Raw genomic sequence first — 19,610 nt, 5'->3', positions numbered from 1 at the left:
GGCCTCCTACATTTAATCCTAACAATCTAGATTTTAAGTTAAACCTACTTGATTTAGACATGAAATGCAAATTACTAGGACAGGAGTTTGTGACGTCTTGTTGAGTAATTTGTCTGCCATCAAACTGAAGCCTTCTAACCAGTTAGTAAATAAAGTAAACAAATTATAATCTAATACTAGACCGGTTGCCACAAAACATTTAAGGTTAGATCATTTATACAACACTAACTTTTCTTGCGGCTATACTTGCGGATATTTTTTATATATTATGAAGATTTGTCATTCACGATTATCTGTGTAAGCTGCCCCTGTATTGTTTCCATACCCTCCTAATTTCTCTTATTTAGTTTATCCATGAAGTACTAACCAATAGAGAGAGTAACTTCCGTTTTTAATCAAATTAGTTTTTTCTTTTTTTCTGAAACATTTACTTATGTCTACTTGTCCGTTTCCATGAATAATTGCCACAAGTTTTTCATTACCAACTTAATTATATCACGGCTACTAATGAGAACGCTTTGAAAGTTTTCGTATTTTTATGCAGCTTTCTATACTTGCATTTTCCAAATTTAAATTAGATTAAGGCAAAAGTATTTTTAAGAATATAAATAATCTAACTTGAACGTGTTAAGAATGCATATGTGTACATGAAACGTAGTCGTAGTTAACGCGTGTCGGAGCGGACATCTACATCAATGACACGCGCGACACGGACCGAATCATACAGACTTGTGCCCGCTATGTGTTGCACTTAACCTAAGTTCACCATGGAATGTTGCACTAAAGTCAATATGTTCTTGAATAAAGTTGAAAAATCGATCTTTTTACCGATTACTATCTTACTGCTGAGCATACATGAGTATTTTAACAGAATGAGGGTAGAGTTTCAATGCTACAAATCGAAGAGTCGATAGGCAAAATAGGCAAAATAGCACGGTAGCAGTTGGAAAAAGCTAGATTAATGATTGACATATTATGGTCATAATAACATTATCGGTTTTACCAAGACTGACCACGTATATATGTAGTTATACCAAAATTATGTAAAGAATTTTGTTACTCTATTTTTATTTAATATGTTTCTCTGAATTATACTGATATTATTTCGAAAATAAACATTTATAACTGAATGTGGTAATATACACGCGGCTTTACTCACTACAACGCTCGCAAATGTGAATGTCAAGGTACGCTATGTGAAACAAATCTGTGTGTTTGATAGCGGAAATCGATTCCATGTGTTTTGTGAAAACGTGTTATTTTATTGCTTTGCGCTTTAGAAAATTGCGCTTTTAAACAAATTACAAGACTGATGTGTTGAGTGTAGTAGTAAAAGAATTAAGAAAGAACACCATATTGATTGTTCTTACTTATTATTATATTTAGGCTTTGGAGGTTACTTGCAAATAATCTGGGTATTATTCTGCAGTAAGTTATCGGCAATTAATCATGCTACCATTAATCAAATAGGCCTCAAAACTAAATTCTACTAGACTCAAGTAAAGCGATGGGAAGCTATGAAATCGTGTCGCAACTATGAACATTCATTAGTCTAAATAGCAACTAGTATAGTCTTGCGGTATGCTTATGTTCTTTGGTCTCTGCCTACTCCTATGGGGGAAAAGCGTAGTTGTATGTACAGTATAAATAAAAACACAATTTTTTATCGAATCGAAATTCATAGAAAAATAATTGCTAGTTAAGCTTCATAATATTACCTATCTACCTTATTAAACGTGACGTAGGCATTTTTTACCCTTCTCATTCACAGACATTTTGAAACTTGATCGAAAGACACAAAACATGGATTCACTAATCCGAATTTACTCTATTAATAAGTTGGCAAAAGGTTTACAATAACCCTTTGTTTAATAAAACTTCGGTTTGCAATAACAGAGATTGTCCTCAAGACGAAACACTTCTCCGCTTTCAAAATACTTGTTAGTAATTTATTGGCTAACACCATTTATTACAAAGAGAACAATTGCAATGACGACGCTCTCATCGCCGATGATCCCGAAAGGTTGCAGCGAAGGGACGATTACGTCACAGATCGCAATCACTACATTGAAGAAGAATATTTATTAGTTGTTACCTCTTTTAAGGGTTAGTTCTCATTAATACAATTAGGTACAAATCTATATAATTATATACTTTCTGCTATCCATCTATCTTTTACACTACTACAGCTGAATCGGTAAATTGTGAAGAATGGCACATTTATTTTAACTTAAGTTTCTTTTGAAAAACCGATTGAACTCATTTTGATAAAATATCACTTATACTCATACTTGGACACTTGATTGGACATCACACATCTGGAGGATTGCCGAGACAGCCAATGACAGAAACCGGTGAAAGATTTGGGAGAGACCTTTGCACAAAAATGGAACAGTTCAGGTTGATAAAAGAAAGTGGAAACGCTCAATCAGTTAATATTGTTTTAGGTATATCCGCCTCTTAAAAATAGCTATATCCTAAAGTGAAAAGTTTCAGCGACAAAGGTTTTGCAACACCGTCGTCCCCATCAGCAAACTTTAAGCGACATCCTCTCACTCAAGTGAGCCCACAACTTTAAAGTTTCGAACGATATAACATGTAACTATTGTGTAAATGATTAACGTATAGTGCAGTTCGTGCATCATTTGGCACGTTCGTATTTATTTATGCCACCGGTTAGTGCACGGATAGACCCGATTCACTGCTTAATCTGATTTACTGTAATAGGGATGATACGTGGTGATGTATCGGTTTATTTGCACAATGTTCGAGGCTTAAAGGATTATAGGATGTTGGGAAACAGTCTTATCTGTGTTACTGTAAACTTGATGGTGGTTGATAGTGTGTGGCGATTTCCTATATTCGGTTTTATTGTAACGCATTTGTATTTGCTGACCTTTGAAATTAGTGCAGATTTGAGAATAAACGCGATTGCGTGCGACTACTGTTATCCTGTTGCTATTGAGTAGGTTTAAAAACTTATCTTCTGTCAAAGACTCAATTAATGGAGGGTTTGTGACGGCGATACACAAAAACACTTTAGATTTATATCACATATTAACCTGAATAGTAAAAAGTACTGGGACGCATTGTAACATTGTTTCTTTGACTAGTAAACTACACAGTTATTAAAACAAGAATTCGGAATGTGGTTAAAATAATAACAAAATTATACGTTACTAACAAATTATAAAACAAAATGTACTCTACAATTGTTGTTGTCAACCGACGTCTATTATTTGAGCTTGGCATTACAAAGCGTTGCCTTCGCCACAAATAATTGACATAAAAAATATTATAACTAACCACGAGTATATAGGATGTTGAAACAAAAATATATGATGGTAAACCACGGAATCGCATTAACAATTTGTTGTAATGTCTTAATAACTCAATGCGATGTCACAGTGTTAAGGCGTGCTCTCCACGAATATTTACTCGAAATACACGACGGACTTAGCTTTTTATTACGAAAGTTTAGTGCAGAATAAATCTTAAATCTTGAAAGTTGCTTTATACCGGGAAATGATCGGTAAATCCCGTAAAGTCTTTAAAATGAAAGCACAGGTAGCATATATATGGTAGTTGCTAAGTAAAATTATATTCAACTTTGCATTTCTTTGGATTTTTTAAACATATAATAACAGTTAATTTGCGACCACGACCAGTGTAACCTGCGCCGAATTGGCCGAAATGCTGGATAAACATTTAAGCTAAAGATGCGCCTTGGCGTTCTTTGCTGTATAAAATCACAAGTATTTTAATGTGAAAGTTAAAAATGATGATAACATCACAACGTTTTATAACGCAACGTTTTAAAAAGTTACGCTATAGCGTTATTTGCATATACTAATTAACAAAACACAAAACTGAAGACACAGCATAACGTACATCGACGAATTCGGTTCATTTGCGATGTGAATTTACGAGTTGTGGCTATGGCAGGCGGGATAGAGTCGTCAGTCGCATGTAGTGCAACTCTAGGCAATAAATTAGCGCGCCGGAGGAGTGTTCCCACGAACGCGAAACAGTATCAAGATGTTGGATGCAACGTACAGCGCGCGCGCAGCCCGCCTCGGAACGGGGACACGGGCGAACGCTTTATTTTCCCGCTCGATTTATTTTCTCTATGTGACATGTTGTTACGTTTTGTTAGCTGTCACACCAAGACTAGCTCACACTTGTACGTTTTAAAATAGATTTATGCACGCCATTTTTGTGTTGGTTGCAGAATTTTGGTAGCTAATTTTTAGCTTCGTTGTTGTTGCAGCGAAGCATTTTTAAAGAAAAAATGCTTCGCTGATTTTATTTTCAGTACGGTTATGTTACTACTGAACTATTTTTGTAGCTGAAGGTTTGCGACCATAATCAACTTCATTTGCTTAATACCATTAATATCCGTTTGAAGTTTCTAATGAATCAACTTTTTATCAAAAACTGAGAAAACCGAACCTCACAGATAAGCATTCCTTCCAAATAAACTTACGATCGTTATTTTTCATTCAAACAAAAATCAACAATTAAAAAACAAACCTCACACGAACAATCGCATTCACCTTGAGACCAATGAAATTAATTAATTGAATAAATATGATTAAGCACCATATCCGTAATTGTGATTGATCGTTGGTCTGCCGCCGAACAATGGCGCTCGAGGTCCGGATAGAAATTAAACCAGCTATTAATACAAGGATCACGATATGAGAGGCTTGACGAAATGCTTTTGTCTTTAGGCCAACCCTGTAGGCGTGTGTGGACATCGGAGGTGTTGAAAGACTTTTATTAAGTGGTAGCTGTTTGATTAATAGAATATACATGTCTAACAAGCTTGTTGCTATGGTTACGTTTGATGAAACAAAAAAACTTCGATACTATCGAGTTTATGTCATCCAAATGTTAAATACTTGACAGTTATTCGATACTACTCGATACCGAAAACAAGAAGGATTAGTGATAGCGCGTTATCGAAATAAATTGCTTTGAGTTAATGTGTTGTAGACTTTACGTAAACGTACAATTATGGCTCGCAATTTAAAACAATTAATTATAGTAAGTATCACCGCGGAGGTAAACTGTGAAACTTGTTGCAACTTTGTAAGAAAATTTCCTTGTGAAATGTTTACGTTATATTGATGCGTGGGCGGTTCGTTTCTAACTTCATTTATAAACACAAAGTAAAGGCTTAATAGATTCAATAACATCAAATATGAATGTATGATACAAAATGTTATCATATATTAATGCGAGCAGGTAATATAAAGATACGAAAACGCAATAAATGACTGTCGTTTTTCAAAAGTTGCGAGAATGATGTAACTAAATCTTCTGTCTTCAGAAGTGAGTACAGCTAGTCATTTTTGAAGGAACGGTTGTCACTTTATTCAAAGAAAACTTGACTTTTGAAACTCACACTACAATTTATAAATTATACTACAGTAGCGTAAATTGTAAACAAATACCTTTCTAAGATTTCCAATACATTTACGTTAGAGCATCTTGATTTAGTTATTTTCTTAGTCATTACATTCGACCTAAGGCCCACATAATATCTAGCCTAGTTTACGAAATGGACCCTAAGAGAAACTTGGAGGTTCGATGGTAGCTCGTGACCCCAAAACTGTGGGACCGTCAGTTCGTGACCCGCCCTGACCCCGATCTACTAACCGCGCTCTACCCATTGTCTCTATATAGAGCCTGGTGTATGTCATAGACTTATATACGATATTGGTGGGATTGAGACATAGTACAAAATTCATACAAATGCAGATAGTAGTCAAAAGTCACTCTTAGTAGGTAGGGTAATAAATGAAAATACGAAACCCTTACCTAAAAGAGACATGATAAAAAGACAGAATATTAAAGTAAAAAATATCATCACAACTATTACAAATAGGTTACAACAGTGTCAGTTTTCTATTGTATTTGGAAAATAGAAAAGTCGTCCAAAGTAACACAAAACTGAAGACACATACAAACTATCCCGTTGTGCTAGCTTAGGAACAAACTAACCTTTCTTGATTTTCGTTAAATGACGAATATGTTAACATAGCTTCAACAATCTCATTGGTTTCTAAAACAAAGTCAAATCATTTAACGACACACTATAATGTTATGTATGTGTATTTAATAGCTAATAATAAAACCGTAAACTGTAAATTGGACAATTAATAAGCCAATAAAATCAGTGTGGGTGTGGAAACGAACACAAGTCATTATAATAAAATGACTAATAATCTTTTAAGTACCATGACTAAATGACTCGAGTCAGTGGAGAATAAAGTGATTTCTTATTTGTATAACTATAAAATAAACATTAAACTGCTTTAATGGAATTTAATGTGCCTTAGTTTCAACGGGGTGCCCCAATTTTTGATATTTCTCGAAGCCCCCTAATGTGAGCTGAATATAATGTTAACGACTATGGAATATTATTGGTTTATGTTTAAAATACAATTTACATAAAAGCACAGCATAATTTAGTCAGTTCTATAGCTCGATTTCCTCCAGTCAGTACTATCCAATAGCAAGCGTTTGACTTTTAAAATTGCAGGATTAAAGTTCTTACGTAATACGCTATGGGCTCTGATTAAATTTTTATACAAAATTCTGAATACTTTATCGGTGGTAAAAAAAATATATAGAAGTGGTAGAAACAATAATAATTGCTTATATAATTAACATTACAAAAATCGAACTAAAATTGCTTCCCTTGATTTTCTATTGAAACAATTGACATTTGATACCTTTTTCGTACTACTACTCAGAGTTCTACTCATACAATAGCCACAGGAATAAACTGGCCATAACTCCTTTAACTTGCAGTATCACCATACTATTCGTTCGGATAAACCTCGTATCTGTAATTGAAATGTGTCTCTCTGACACTTCAGTCATGCATACAAACATACAAACATTGGGCAAGTATTAAAAATTACAACATCACTTGCATTTACAAGAGTAAGCGTGGCGAATCACGTTAACATGTTTAACTTCATAATTAACCGTTAACTTTGAAACTCTTGAAGATTTTTTGCTCAATAAATGTCAGATTTTGCAATTCTATCTTTATTGAAGACTTTTGGTAAATAAAATTTCATATTATTTAGCGTTTTCTGAAACTTAATTTAGTTTGAAGACAGTAGGTGTCAATGTCAAAATATTTTTGTAGTTAATATTTGACACGTAAATTTCCTTCTTGTAGAGTTCACTTGATGTTTACCGCTTATATTGCGATATTTTGTTATGGAAGTAAGATAAGAAATTCAGCTATAAGCTCCGAAATTGACTTACATACTTATTCTTTTGGTGGTATTAAAGGATATGTACCTCTGTCGCTCATCCCAATGAGCACACAAATAGGTTTGTTTCTGTCTTTTTGAGGTCATGTAGATCCAGATACTACATCATTTCCTAGATGCTTTTAATATCATTTTATTAATAGATTATCGATAAAGTACGAACAAAAGATAATAAGAAATAGAAAGGTTAAAATATTGAACAATGTGCTATTGCACTAGATTAGCCAATACTTTTTAAACAAATAAATTCTCCTACCTACGCAACTTATGCTAAATAAACGATCATTAGTCTGTCATCTCAGATACAAAATGTGATTACAGACCAATTGTTGATAAATGTATGCAAATATACTAAGAATTCCTAATTTCGATTAGCAATAATTCACTAACAATGAATAATACAATCAACATTGAATAAATATTAATATTATGAGATAAAATAGTGCGGTTTGATTTATTTGCTTCTAATAAACTACAAATGCTTATCGGGTTAATGAGACCAAATACAGTTACTGATAGACTTTTAAGTCATTCGAGTTTCTTATCTTATTGTTGGATCTATATTTACTGCAAGCAGAATACAGATGGAAATGCAATACATGGAAAGTTGCACTTTATATTCTTAGGTCATCAAATGATCTTATTCTAAAACATTGTTTTATGTTGACCTTGATTTTTTATGACGATTTCGGTCATGATGTCCACTTTGTCTTCTAATCAAATTGGATTATTTCATATATGATTTATTAAGTACAGTTTCTATAGATAGTTTACCACATATTTTTCTTTATCTTACACCACTAAAGTTATATCTGCAATAAATGGTCTGTCTTTCTTAACTTTGTTGCTATGATCCTGTAATAATCTCATAAAACAGACTATAAGCGTAATTTCCATTTCTTATTCCAATCTCCGTATATCAAACAAATGATTTAACCGTTACTTATAATTACTAGTAATATCTTACTGAAATTATCGTAAACCTTTTCGTACATTCAATAACAATAAATATCTCTCAAGCAGTTCTAATTTATAACAAAAGTTACCTATACTACTACACTAATAATAACATTTGAGTTTTTATTTGTAGTACTTGTATTTCATTTTCATTACACGGATTTTATTTCACCCATATTTCATGCGAACCGCGCACGTGTGCTAGTTTAAAATATTTAAGTATCCAGTCTCGATACAATCTCAAAAAAAATCAATTAAGCACATTACGACAAATCGCAGTCGAATCTATTCATTTAGTTCATATATTATTATAAAACAAAAGGCAGTGTTGCGCAGTAAATGATCTCATTTGAGTACCATTGTCTCCAAGAACGCCAGATTAATGATATTGTATGGACAAGATTGCGCTGAAGGATGATTGCTATCTGACACTGATCTGTTACGATTACCATTGTATTTGGTAAATGTAGTTTTGTTTTCAATTGTCATTTGCTCGACAGCTTGCATTTATTTTCCTTTTTTTTTACATCTACATACATAATATCACGCTTTTTTCTCATAGGGTAGGTAGACCCCAAAGAACGCCACTTAGTACGTTCCTTACAAACTTCCCTTGCATCAGTTATCTCAATATTGTCATACAGGTCATTTTTGTTCTTAGAATCCAAAAGTTTTCTTTTCTGTTAATATTGTAAATGCAGTTTTCAATAACGAAAAATATCGAAATTTCGAATACCAACAATACAAACAAATTGCCGAATCAATTCCAATTCGTTGTCTAATCTGCGTGTGAAAGTTTCACAAGAATAAACCGATATTTCCCACAAAAATAGTGCAAACAATGATTGATTTTTATTTAGAAAATATCTAAAAATATCGTTCGTGATTGCACGGTTATCAAGACAATCGGTTCGAACCGCTGTTTTTGAGGGATTCCGAGGGCTTTTTGTGTGTTTCGTTTTTATGAAAGAAGGAGGTAACTGTAGGCTGTAGTTTTCATTGAGGAGTTGGGAGGTGTCATCGTGAGCGTTCGAGCGCGTCAGGTCACGCCGACGCTGCCGACCAACGACCCGGCGTGTTCCACTGGTGACAATACTAGCTTGTAAGATAGTTATAATGTGCAAGTATGGAAAGTTGGTGCATAGCTATTTAGTCGATAAATTGCATCTCAGAATTAAAATATTATATTATTTATTGCATTTATTTGATGTTATACGAGCTTTTTTTAATGAAGAGTCATTATGTAAAGTCTAGCTGAAACAGATTAATATAAGTACTGCCATAATTTTCACTATAATTTCAATATGATAAAAAACCATCTATGTAGATTCATGATATGTAGATTACTAATAGATATTCTCCCATTTTCTATAATAAAAATCATAAATTACTTACACTAGTGTTTATTTGTATTAGTTCTCAACAATAACTAAAAAAGTATTCATCGGTTTCTTATTGAAATCCATCCACAAAAAAACCTATTATCAAATTGAAACCCATCTCACCCCATCTAATTCGACACAACACAACCAAATGGACAAGCGCCCGGTCAGCCGACCTCCGACACGGAAGGCGAAGCGTCACGACCTCACAAAAAACCGTCACAATACAAGCTCGTGACTGAAACTTGGTCCATTCACAACCGAACCTCTTGAGAAAAGCCTACGTGCAACTATTTTCGCAGCCGAAAGCATTCGATGCGCACCGAAATATGCTTTGTTGTAGCTACCGACAATTAAAAGAGTTAGTTACTATTCTTATTTAACTGTAGAGATTTTTTACTGTTTTTCAAAGAATTTGTATAATATAGTTCAAAGTATAGTTCCAAAAGTTACGATATTTTTATCTCTAAAATTGTATTTGATTTATTATGTAGAGTCTAAACTATGTTATTTTTGTTATTTATCTAATGTTTTGATAAACTAAAATAACTCTTCTAATCTATAAGAAATTCCATTAGATTAAAGCTGATAAAGACCACTATTAACATAGTCAAACAAGATCGCGGCTTACACATTTTCATTGCAAACTCTACAAACACGCATCTCGACGCCGCTGTTCGTAGGGGTGACGTCATCGGCACGGGAGACGTACCGTGACTCATTCTTATACCCAAGCGAGCTTCACTCTTGACCGTTTTTCTTTACACCGTCGCTCGATAGATGGCGTTAGTAGAAAAATTAAAACTCGCTATGGTTTCGTTACCGCCGGGAGTATATATACCCCGAGCGCTGACTGTAATGTTAACTTTGCGCAGAGGCAATATCGTAACCAATGAGGTTTATCCGAGGTGCGATTATTGCTAGTTGAAAACTTTACCAATACCCCGCCTTGTGGACGTGAAATACCGTCCGCTATGGCAATTTTTGAGCGGCCGTAATAGGTCCTAATAATTCCGTGTACTAATATTTTTAAGATAAAGTAGAGAGTTACAATATGTAGAGGGTTCTGCTTGTGTGGATGACTCAATATTTTTTGTTAATTTGGCATGTGATATAGCATTTTTAATATAAAGTGTGAAAGAATAGCATGGTAGAGTCGTTTTTAAAATATCTATTTTAATAACGCTTTTGCCGAGCACATGTTCTTTGATAAATAAGGACATTCTATCAAAATAGTAATGACTGAACATTTTTAATTAGGAACTTTTCGTATTATTTTAGGATATATCGTTTTTTATTATGGACTATTTGGTATAATAGTATTTTTAAAGGACTTTTAAAATAAAATACTTAATTTTAATTACGAAAATAAGCTATTTTAGATTCTAGAACATATTTTTTGACCATATTACCTGACTTTGACACATGAATGACTTATTAATCAAGTTTCGTTAGAACACAAATCTGGTGCATTAGGCATCATTTATCTGCCTGTCCATATGCACTGAGCTCGCGTTTATCTTACCATGTTGAAATAATACCTATTAAAATAATTGTGTACTTTACCTACTATTTATATATTTATTTTTCCTTTGGTAATGATGTTGGGATTGAAATGTACGATTTGCTTTAGTACTTGATTGTTTAGTGTAATAATATTTGTTATACAAAATATATCTACAAACAATGATGATATGAGAGAGAGTCATGTCTTTATGGTAGAGTTTTTATATAAATTTATAGAAAATATGATCAGTAGTACCTAAGTAAATGTGTAATTTTCTAGACAGTTTTTCTATAAAACAACAATATTTTTAATTCTACCTAGATTTGTAAGCATTTTGAATAACGTTAATTCAAACATTTCAAGTGACTCTACATTTAATTTGTAAAAGGGACACCCTAAATGCAATCAAAAACAAGTTTTGAATTACGTTTTGTTCCCCTTTAGAATATTGTTATTGATTGAGAGCTATCTACCCTCATAAAAGTGTTGCACACTAGCGCCACCGTCTGACTCTACCAGACTTATTGTGTTTTATAGTAGGGTAGAGTTATGTTAATGAATAATTTTAGTGTGTAGTACTAAAATTATTCATTAACATAACTCTAGGAAATATTAAAGCTTGTAGGAAATTATTGTTAGAATAGTATATTATATAAAAATATTATTCCTTAAACTTCCTACAGGAACATTTTTGTTTTTTTTTAATCTTGAGATGCAAGTTCATTGTTTCATTTTTCTATTTATATAAGATGATGTTTGTCAATTTTAGAATCCAGATCTAGTTGGTTTTTTATTCCATAATCATTCCCCATTAAATTTCCATAAGAGGGTTCGTCAATTTATTTAACTAATCTTTAATCAAAATGCAACATTAATGATCTTCAATAACTTGTAACCCAATACGAGCTTTTAAAACAACCAACCGTCACTAAAAGGATTTTAAATCGATACAAACAATCGTTCGGATTACGTTTCGATCCAGATTTTATGCTTATGATTTGACATTCATACGCGGTGAAAGCGCACGCTTATTACCAATCGATTCGGTTGATAATCGATCTCTCGACTCGTAATCGTATTAGCACCACGGGGGGTCTGGCTTTGCACTTCGTTTAGTTCATATTTTGGCATACGTTTCTTATTAAGTCTATGTTGTGTAAGGTTCTGCTTAGCAACTGTGTTCTACTTCACACATACCTATAATGTTTGATAATATCAGCTTGGTCTATCAATATATATGGTTATTTATCTTAATTTTAACTCAATGCAAAATGTTGTTTCGACATTTTTTCTACAGGTTTTGGTTTAACTTTTTAAAACAAATGCGAAGAGAATTCATCAGAAACAGACTTTTAACATTTACAAGAATAGGCTGCGTTAGTTAATACGGTATTATAACGGTTTTTTCCTCTATATGTTACAATCATACATTTATTAAACCAGTAGTAGTGCAACTATAATCGTGCAAAAACTTTTATAATTCGCCTTGTCAGTAATTATTTATCTCAAAACCTTTAAACAAAATGACTGCTTATTTGTAATGCATCAGAAAGGCAACATTAGCTGTTATTTTCTCAGCTGCAGTGTTGGCAAAGAGCGAATCAATCAAACCTGTACTTATCGAAATTAAAGGACGTTTTAACCACGATCACTCGCGAGATGGATGAACGCTTTAAGTCGAAATATCATATTAATTGCTTACCCTCGTGTTCTTTAAATAAGGGCTAATACTTACTAAGCGGATAATATGTAAAATATTACAAGTATTTCTTAAAATATTTTCGAAAAATCTGTTAATTCTCAATTTTATGACAATTCTGTTAGAATTCTTGAAGACAGTTCGATTTATTTTCCTATTTAACGATAGATTAACAACAATCTATTATAAAAAGATCGTATTAACAATTTACATTCTTTAGTCTATCCTATGGAACAATGTATGATCATATATGTGAAGTCAGTAGTTATTGCCAAAAAGTTTTAAAGGATAATCCGTAGCTACAAAACCCCAAAGATTCGAACTAACATAAAATACCGTACGCCTATAAATTATCATTTTATGTCTGTTAATTACAAATCATGCATGTGTATACATCGGCTACATAGCTTCTTAACAGTATCAAAATGTCACATTACCAAAGTATCAATATCAAAAACGTTTTATGAGTATCAAAGTGTCGCGTAATTAGGTATATGCGGTGAGTCATTGCAAGTAATGAGTGATTTAAGTGGGCGACCGGTGATAAAGTATGTGACAGCGGACAGCCGGTTCGACTCCATGGAATGTCAGTTCGGGTGGCGATGTTGTACGTTCACTGCTAATCAGATGCAAGAAGCGTGAAAATGTAGTAGCCGGAATATTTGTAAAACGATTGGAGATGAAAAAAGATTATGTTTCGTTGGTTTGTTTATTTTAATGAGAATAATCTTTGGAAGTATGTTTCTATAGAATACCATAACTACTATACAATAGTTAGTGATTAAGTAGATAAAACTGTGAAATGAAAGATGGTCGACATTTTTCGGCAATTTTTTTTACTATTTTAGGAATGTACGCCATCGGCACCCTTTAAATAAGTTGCAGACGAACGGGAACTGTATAATTTATTATTGGTCGGTCCTGAAAAACTCGTGTGATCAGTTTCACAGCATATAAATCTGTTAGCTTATCAGCTGGCAATTTTGACTTTTTCAAAATTTTAATATGAATTTATCTATCGGATAGGTTATTAGATACTTGTCCATAGGCCGTGAAGCTGGTCCTTGTGTTCCTAAGCAATCTGATCTTAACACTCTAGTTGTAATGAAAAAAGCCTTTAATCTGTTAAAATTTAATTCATTATATTCTCACCCTTAACACTCCTGTAATATAAACCTTCACACGAATTCAAAAGACCAATTAGCAGTACATTCAGTATGTACAATTATAAAGCAATGCATATGATAGCGCGGGCGTATCATGATTCATACGCTCTCGTTATTGACAGGCGAGGCGTAATGGCTCGATTGATATACGATACCGCTCGATTTAATCGTTGCGTAATCGAGTATCGATGTGTTTGACGCTATCGTATCGTCCTTATCGAATGAAATGAAATTATGAGTGAGAATCATATGTGTTTGCGGATATTAACATTTAAAGATATTTTTTGTATTAGCTTTTGTAATAGTTCAATGTGAAAATGTATGTGTTTTATTATAATTATGTTAATAAAACGTCAATTAAGTCTCATTCACGATTTACCAATTCTCGTATTCTTAAACAAGTCACTACCTATACTATACTAACTAATATATGTACCTTAACCTAATTCTATATTGATATTATACTATATATGTACCTACCTATTCTATATTGTACTATACTTTATATGTACCTACCTATTCTATATTGATAAACATTATTCGTGGTGTCAAAAATGTATCTACCCCTAGTAAGTAGCTATTAGCTAACTAAAACGTAAGTGTTAAGATCGAAGAAGAAGAAAAATGTACCTAATACGTGGGGCCGATTCTTCGATCTAACAGTAGTGGGAAACAATCGACACTAAATATAAATAATCCTTAATAAACTAATAAAAGTGTAGCTGTAGTTAGCAGCTTGTATGTGATACTCTCATAGCTAAATTGAATTGCTATGTAAATATAAATATAAATAAATATTAAGACAACTCACACACAGTCAATTGATTCCAAACTAAGCAGAGCTTGTACCAACTTCTAACATACATAGCATCTTTTTTTTTTTTTCACGAAATGACAATACTGACTGCACTGAAAAAACTATTCTAGTCGTACATATAAAATAATAAAAGTCATATAAATACTTAACCGTATACAAGTACAGTGAAGTACATAAAGGCATCACTCCCGTTGTCTGCAGGTGGTTGCGTGTGCCATATCAACGACACGGTGCCGACCGCTACCGACGCTCTTACGATTATCTCACGCGTAGGGTGACTCTACTGAATACGCTGTTCTGGTCATTGTGACCAGGAGTGCCGTGGAAAACGGGATTTCTGTGGAAAAAAATAGTTTCTGAAATATTGAAGTAATTTTGTATTCTTGTAGTTTTTTTTGTTATAAAGAATCTAAGCAATGAGTCTTCTTTGAGAGAACAGAGTCGTCTTCCCGTCATTGTTTCCGTGATTAACTTTAACTAACTGGCGGGATATTTTTTGTTTTATACATTAATTTCCTTACAAACCCAACAGTCTCATCATCAGTCTAGCCTTTATTCCAACTTTGTTGGAGTCGGCTTCCAGTGTCACCTGATGCAGCTGAATACCAGTATTTTTCATGGAGCGACTGCCTATCGGACCTTCTTAACCCTGTTCTTCTTGAAAACAATTATAGGTCCTTCGTACCACACGCTAAAAGCTGGATTACAAACTCAAATAGTAGTTTTTCTCATTTTATGTCATAATGAGGAACACTCATACATGAACACAATACAACCACGACAACATTTCCACAAACCGAAACCCTTTTGTCTGATCTCACACTTAATCCTTAACTTTTATTTCTCATTTCCAAGTGTCCGGGATGAACGTCTAAATCCGTCGCCAGTTTGTCAACGGTCGCCGGCGAGTGGCGACAGATACATGCGTCTCAGATAACACTTGTTTATTGTAACCGTTTTGGCATCCAAGTGACGTGTTATCGATGTTCCTTTTCGGTTGTTGAATCATTAGCATATTGGTTTTTTGGTTTTATTTTGTATTGGTCCGTCAAATTTGTTAGAAATTATGTTAAAAAATTTTAACAGAGGTTTCCTTGAAATTACAAGATGACCGGTTTCACCACTTTTCTCAACGCATTTTTTCTACACCACAAGTTTCGGTTAACTTATCAAGAAGAATTTTAATCATAGATTTTTTATACATATGCTGTCACTCTATCTGTCAAGTAGGCTATCCGACACTTATTATCCACAAGTAGGTAGTCAATTTTGCTCTTAAAGATGTTCGTTTATCTCTAGACTAGTAGTATAAATAATCATCTTCTATATTGCTTATAGTATAGTATCAGTGTCTTGCATGTTTAGACAAGGCTCGAGATCTCAAGTCGATGGGTTTACAAGCTTAGTCAAATAAGTAGTCAACGATGTTAACGACATAAGCTCTCAAAGTAACGATTAAAAACTTGATCGTTATGCGTATTTACTTAGCAAAATATAAATATCTATTATAGTTCAAACGTATCGACACGAGGTCTTCGACTCGAGTGGTACATTCGGCACGGGCCAACCGGCCGGTAATTATTTTAAGTGTCAATAAATAATAAAGTCAGCCGCGCGCGCTGAGTGCCCGTCCATCTCTCTTATCTCAATTCTTAATGCGCCTCTTTGCTCGTTATTCTTTTTTCCAAACCTTTTTTATTTCCTTTTTCGTTTATGTCATCCAGTGGAGAGGTTAAATTCTGTGTTGACAGCATGAAGGTTTTATGTTTTAATCTGGGCTTTATGGCCGTTTAATCGCTTGTATTAGAAAGAGTACGTCGCCCGTTTATTTCTTGTTATAAAAGCTTATCTATTTTATGTTCACCGGTGGAGGTAAACGCGTCCGTGTGTTATTGTATTTTAATATATTCAATCTAAAACATTGGACGCATACCTGACGGGTTTACTGCCGCGTAATAAAACGTGGGTTAGATATGCTTTGACTAAAATTAACAATCCGATCTAAATAAAGTTGATATAATAAATCAAAATGTAACAAGTGGACATGGTTTTGTTGTGTTTCGGAACGCAACGGTCCATCGATCACGGCGCGTTCGGAGTCTGAATTTATGTTACGTAATTGCGGTGCGTGCGCGCGCGCCGGGCCCGCGCATGCGCCGCACACACCGGCCGATGCCTTCGACATTATGTTGTTTTTCAACAGTTAATGCCTTGATATCTTTGTTAATGTGCCAGCGAAATGCAAGTTTATTATTCTTGCGCAATTCACTTATAATTTCAATAGGGTCGTCCTATTTGCTTTATAGTTGTCACGTTTGCAAATAAAATGAACGTCTCTTTATGAAGTGTTTAAAAATTGAGCTGAGTATTTAACAAATTGTTGTACGCGTAATTTGTTTGTGGGGACTATAAAGTATTATTTGAGAATATAAAAGATTAGTTGAGGCCAAGGTCACACGAGGTAAGTTCATCTGCGGTTACGAGACAGTCACCGGGCCGGGGTTAAATTAGTGTAATCTTCGCCACAACTCTGTCAAGGTTCCCAATTATGAGTTTATACACTTACGTGGTCATTACCGACGATTGAGTTTACGCATAAATGTAAATATTTGAATAAATATACTTATATTTTTTTACATCAAATATAATTACGATGCTTTTGAATTTTAAAATCTGAATGATTTTAGTTTTGAAATGACAATTACCTAAACGTTAAAAAAGGCGATGTTTCTTTCAATAATTGTTGTTGTATTTAAAAAAAAAACATTCAGCTACATAAAAACATGACAATATCTGAAGAGCCAGATATCCAATGGACCAAAAAGCTCTATCAATCTATTCCACAAACTCGGCACTACATCAAAATATCTGTTAGACGAAACTTTCAGCTACAAATAGTACAGAAAGGAAGCTTGTTGTGTACAACAAACAAAATAATCTACTAATCTGTATCTACTAATATAATTTTAATTTGCAATTAATTTTAAAATTTGAATGCTGTGATCTCCTGTAATTGAGAAAGCACTTAACTTTTATCTCACATTGCATGTAATTCTGTTTTTGTAAAGTGTATTTCTTGTTGGAGATCCATAATAAATAAATAAATAAAATGCTTTAAAGCATTTGACTAACTTGAAGCGGGACGTAGGATTGCAGCTTTTCTCATACTCCCACGATATTTGAAATCTATCACAACTATCAACAATTCTCACATTGACACATTCCATCAGCACCATACTTACCTAAATCTAGGGCTTGAAATGACAAGGCTTTGTTGGCGCCACGCGGCGTTCTAATCACAGAGCGAGCCGCTACAGAGATGTCCTCTCTCATTAGCTAAATTACTATACAGCTGCTTGCGTTGCGCTGGCTTTGTTCCCGACGATGTAATAGATGTTTATTTATGAACTGAAATAAGGACGTAGCTTAAATGTAGAAGTGATGTTTAAATTATACCTGTCTAGACAAACTACGCAATGTAACAAGAGGTTAGAAGTATCTTCATGGAGAGCATTTTGCAATCATCTCTTTTTTTATTTTATACTTAATTCAAGTGAAATCATTCTTCGAAATTGGACGCTATACCTACAATTGTACATAATACTTCTCCTTTTTGTTGTCATCTACTACATTGCTAACAGTCGTTCCTATCGAGCAGTCTCGTTGAAGTAACTTATGTACCGGTTCCACACATATTAAGACATTCTACAATGGTTTTGAACCTCTTCTCACTTTCCACTGCTGATGTTAATTTTCTCTATTCTCTATGAACACCTACTTAGACTTGTCGTTTAAATTATCAGTAAGGATAACATACCTAAAAATCAAAACATATCTACATAATTCTTATTCCTGTATAAAATAACTGAAGACAGACAGTGATAGGTGTTCGAAGGACGTGTTTCAACGAGCCCCAGCCGTGACATCGGTAATTATGACGCGCCCTGACCCTTCATGTATCGTCGGTAACATACCATTTACAACAATATTTAAATCGTATTGGATTACATTATTACAGTAAACAATAGTAAAGCTAATAACCAAGCTTTGTGCAGATTCTAAATTCCTGAAATGTCATTAAAGGGCTGGATACTATAGGTCATTCGCGCAAGATGGACTGATGATAAATATACACCGAGAAAACATTGATAAGATTAAGATTGTTTTAAAAGAAATTGTTAATTCACGTCTTTCTTGGAAAAGGGGGCGTGAATTGACTTTACTTAGTAATGTCTCAACCACACCACTTGGGCTGACATGGCTTGTTTGCGACCCCAAGAGTTTAAATAAATAAAGATCTCAAAATAAACAACACCACTTGCTGTGATCCTAGAAAACGTTGTATGAATCATTAATGCTATATCGTATAAAGTCCCATAACAATACTATTCTGTGTATGATTGTACGGGCAGTGCAGACACGTATTGGGCAGGTGGCTAATAGCCCGTGACTCGCGGTTCAAGACGTTCGCGCTTAGCAGGTGATGATGAGCTGACGTCATCGCCTCTCCACGCCTTATTGTACACACTAATGAGATGTGTACGTAATTACTTAGATTTTGGTTGGTTGTGTGATTTATTTTCGTGTTTTTTGTTGTATTAAAATAAGGAAATTCGCAGATTCGTCAAGCTGGAATAAAAAGTTAATCTCGCCAAAAAAAATACTAATTTTTTCACTATCAAATGGCTTTTCAGTCATTATCATTGAACCAGATTTCAATGACTATAATTATTTGCGTTATACTTTTTGGATACTTTTACGAACAACCTACTTAAAGTACAATG

At 33.8% G+C, this 19,610-nt stretch overlaps 1 protein-coding gene and 1 non-coding gene across 2 annotated transcripts in view; both read left to right on the top strand.

Annotated features, from left to right (window-relative positions):
• Positions 1-19,610, top strand: part of Trmt61 (tRNA methyltransferase 61) — a 70,839-nt gene that overhangs the window by 50,512 nt on the left and 717 nt on the right. The window lies entirely within an intron of this gene.
• On the top strand, positions 10,501-10,640 carry LOC142982447 (U4 spliceosomal RNA). The gene has a single exon (XR_012959999.1). It is a non-coding gene; the product is annotated as a U4 spliceosomal RNA (small nuclear RNA).

This window comes from Anticarsia gemmatalis, chromosome 21 (assembly GCF_050436995.1).
Source record: "Anticarsia gemmatalis isolate Benzon Research Colony breed Stoneville strain chromosome 21, ilAntGemm2 primary, whole genome shotgun sequence".
Taxonomy (NCBI): Eukaryota; Metazoa; Arthropoda; class Insecta; order Lepidoptera; family Erebidae; genus Anticarsia; species Anticarsia gemmatalis.
Note: the sequence above shows the minus strand (reverse complement) of the source record. Positions and strands in the feature narration are given on the sequence as shown.